General features: G+C 50.2%; 1 pseudogene; it reads left to right on the top strand.

The window, feature by feature from the left end:
• The first annotated feature begins 3,076 nt into the window (after positions 1 to 3,076).
• On the top strand, positions 3,077 to 3,892 carry LOC124103824 (phospholipid phosphatase 2-like; annotated as a pseudogene).
• The last annotated feature ends 323 nt before the right edge of the window (positions 3,893 to 4,215 follow it).

The following is a 4,215-nucleotide window of genomic DNA, read 5'->3' as shown; positions in this document are numbered from 1 at the left end:
TGGGCTTCTGCATACCATTACGAGATCCCAGAACAGTGATTATCTGGTTTTCTGAGTATGGTCATGATCTGATGATTCTCTGTCATGATCCCTAGCTGGAATCTGTAGTTTGGTCATGCTGGTTTCAGAATAATTGTTATTCTTCTGGTGATGAGGAGTCCTCAGGGATATCCAATAGAGGAAAAGAGATGAGTGGGCAAGCAATTTACTAATTATACCACAGTGCAGAGAACCTCAAACACCATGATGAGAACTGTGTGACTGCCACAATCCTGGGCTCTGGGGAGCATTATACTTACCTTCATGGAATCCAGATGACACCCTTGGAGAGGAAATGGCAGGCACTAGAGCCTTAATGCATCAAGGGGGATGGCATGGCCCTGCAGGCTCCCAAGGCAAGCTGTGGAATGAGTACTTTTCAGTGGTCCTTGTGGGCCTTCATAGGGGTTTGGGTTTTATATGGAGCAAGATGGAAAATCACTGGAAAATTTCACGTTCTAGGATGACCTGATCTGTCTGCTTTTTTCCATGGTATTAAAGATTACTTTATTCTGGCCACATGTTGACCAACGTCCTAAAGGCTGATCTACTTTTTTCAAAGTTTTCATTTGCTTTAATTAGTTACATGACAGTAGAATGCATTGATGCCCTTGGATAGATCCTACATAAATTGGGTTTCTTTTTAAAAGGCCCCTTGGCGTGCTGGTTCAGGAGCAGAGTGAGGAGGCCTAGTGAGGCCTGGGGAGTGACAGGAGGAGGTTGCCACACCATGCTGGAGGTGGGATGGAGCCAGGCCTACCTTGGGCTCCAGCTCTGTCCAGAGGCTGGGCTCCAGGGAAGGCCTAGTTTCTACCCACCACTGCCTGGCGCCCCATAGATCCTTGGACTCCGCCAAGGACTGCCTCTGCTCATCAGCAATCATTCTTGGGAGCTTGAGATCAGCCTAGATCTTCCAAGAAGACATGAGGTGGCAGCCTAGGCAGAGAGTAGTCATAGGTGCATCCCGCCTCAGGCTGACCCCTCTGCCTGAGCTCACACTCAGCCCAAGAATGACTCCGCCCTCTGTCAGATGCCTGCCAGACCTCTGGGCTCCTTCCTGCACTGACTTCGCCTACTGGAATACACCTGCCAGTTCAGCCCCAGCCCAGGTCAGCCTTGCTGACAGGTGTGGGAGCCTGGTCCAAAGTAGGCCTGGCTCCCACCTGCCACCACTGACCCCCACCAGAGCTTAGGCCAGACCCAGGATGGCCTCTGCCCACAGGGGCACACCTTCCAGAGCTCAGGCTCATGCCTGATCAGCCAAGTCCAGCAACACGGAAGCCTGGACAAGCGTAAGCACAGTTCCATCCCACCACAGGAGCACCCCTGAGGAGGTATAAGGCCCAGGCTGGATCCACCCCACCAAACTGCAGGCTAGCCCAGGCAGAGGGTAGTCACAGGGCCATCCTGCCTCGGGCTAACCCATGCCTGAGCTCAGACTCAGCCCAGGAATGACTCAGTCCAATGTGAGATGCCTACCAGAGCTCGGGCTCCACCCTGCACTGACTCTGCCTACAGGAAGATACCCAACAGAGTTCAGCCCCAGCCCAGGTCAGCCTAGCTGACAGGGGAGAGAGCCAGGCCCAGGTTAGGTTGGCTCCATCCTGCCACCGGCCGACCCCCACCAGAGCTCAGGCTAGACCCAGGACTGCCTCTGCCCATAGGGAACACCTTCTGGAGCTCAGGCTCCTGCCTGATCAGCCAAGGCAATCTGCATGGGAGCCTGGGCAAGGGTAAGCCAAGTCCCATCCTGCCACCCATAGAACCCTGGGAAGGTCAGGCCCAGGCCTGATCCGCCCCTATGAACTGCAATGGTAAGCCCTGTCCATCCCACCACTGGCTTACTTTCGCTGGAGCTCGGGCTCTGCCCTGATCAGCCTATTCCACCTGTGGGGGAGTCCTTAACTAGGGTAAGCCTTGGTCCATCCTGCCACTGGCTGGGCTGAGACAATATAGAATTATTCAGAGGTGAAATGAGTATATCATGAGAGCTGTTACCTAATCAGAGGATTAATCCATTTGTCGATTAATAATTTGAAGAGGATAATGGGTGATAATTATAAGTAATTAGAATGTAAGCAAGTCATTGTGGGTGAACTTTTTATGTTTATATTTTGTCTCTGGCCAGTGTAGCTCCCTCTATTCTTCTCTCTACCTCTCTCTCCCAGGGGCCATGAGTTGAGAAGCATTCCTCCACCTTCCACCATGATGTTCTGCCTCACCTCAGGCCTAGATCAATGGAGTCAGCCTAGAATTGACTGATCTACTGAAACTGTAGGCTGAAACAAGGTTTTCCTCCTCTAGGTAGTTTGTTGGGTATTTTGGTGAGAGTGCAGGAAAGCCAACTCACAGAGTAGATAAGAGAGGCACCAGGACATTTGGGTGCTGGAATGCTCAGTTGAGCATCATGCTTGAGGGATCAGTATCAGTCAGTCTATGGGGAGACAGATGATCTGAGGCAGGTATAGGAAGAGGCAGTTCTAGAGGTGCTATTGGAGTGTACTCTATTGTCAAACCATACCAAGATGTATACAGATAAAAATAATCATTGTCCGAGTTTCCCTACAAAATTTTCCTTCACCTACAAAGATATATATTTACATTTGTATTAATATAGACAAAACAAATGGTGTTTGAATTATGAAATAGTATTATGTGGCACATTTTCATGCTGTTTGCTTTATCACTTATCAGTTTCTCCTGGATGAGCCAAATGATCCATACACAGATATATAACTCATTTTCTATTTAGAACACCATAAACTGAGATTCTACTTTAATTTGCATTGAAATGTGTTAAAACAGAAAAGGATTTTTTTTTTATCAAACTATGTTTCTATCCAGTAACATGGCATACATGTTCACTTACTGAGGTATTATTATGTCAAGAAGTTTACAGTATGCATATTCTAATTGTTTATTAAATGTCTCTTTTTATAGGTTTGTTTTTGTTTTTCCTATTATTAAAAGCATTCTGTGACCCTGTGGCCCTGGAATGTGTGCTGAGTTTTGTGGAAAAGGCCCGGCAGTGACATGGAGCAGAGCGACTCTGTCCTGAGCCATCTTGATCCTGGTGAACGCCTCTTACAAGTGAGGGTTCTACTGTGAAGATGACTCCATCTGATGCCTCTACTGCCCAGACACCATGAACCATGGGCTTATGGCCAGGGTCACCATCACAGCCACCATCATCCTGGTCTCCGCAGGGGAAGCCTTCCTGGTGTGCACTGACCGCCTCTACTCCTGCTCCCTCTTCAATAACGATGTGGCTGTCCTCTACAAGGTGCTGGGCACCTTCCCTGTTTGGGGTGGCCACGAGACAGTCCTTGATGGACCTGGCCAAATACATGATCAGTTGTCTGTGCCCCAACTTCCTGGCCATCTGTGACCCAGACTGGAGCTGGGTCAACTGTTTGGTCTATGTGCAGCTGGAGAGGATGTGCAGGGAGAGTCCTGCCAACGTCACTGAGGCCAGACTTTCCTCCTTCTGTGGACACTCCTCCTCTGGGATGTAGTGCATGCTGTTCTTGGCTGTTCTTCCAGATGCAGCTCTGCGGGAAGTTGGCGCAGCTGCTGTGGCCCACTGTGCAGTTCTTCCTGGTGGCTTTTGCCCTGTACAGGGGATACACCCCCCGTGTTAGACCACAAGCACCAGTGCCACGATGTCCTCATCGGCCTCCTACGAAGGTCACTAGAAACTGACCTCACTTTTCGGTATGTCTCAGACTTCTTCAAAGCCTGACCCCCTCATCCCTGCCTGGAGGAGGTGGCAGAGCACAAGTCCAGCCTGTGATTGACGTTGACTGTGGGCGAGGCTATGCACAACCACCAAGGCTGCCTGGTCTTCTTCTGAACCAGGATGGCCAGGTGGTCATCTATGGACCAGCCATACTCTGGGCCCTGGTCAGCAGGAAGGTGCAGACAGGGCCCAGGTTCCCAGCTCTTAGCAGTGGCAAGCAGTGACCCCATGGTCCAGGTGTCCTGTGAGCTTGAACCAAGGTGTCCTGTGGGCTTGAACTTGTTTCTTGAACCAAGAACATCCTGGTTCTTGCCCAGGAGCCAGGTACCCCGCGCTGCATGGTAAGTGTGCACATGGGTTTCTAGTAAAGCAAATGTTTGTTGAGGACCATGCTTCTAGAATGACCCTCTGCTTTTCTCTGGCCTGCACATGGAGTT

The sequence above is a fragment of the Marmota monax genome, unplaced genomic scaffold, assembly GCF_021218885.2.
Source record: "Marmota monax isolate L192 unplaced genomic scaffold, Marmota_monax_Labrador192_F-V1.1 WCK01_AAM20220418_F8-fsc00846, whole genome shotgun sequence".
Taxonomy (NCBI): domain Eukaryota; kingdom Metazoa; phylum Chordata; class Mammalia; order Rodentia; family Sciuridae; genus Marmota; species Marmota monax.
This window is presented reverse-complemented; position numbering and strand designations above follow the sequence as displayed.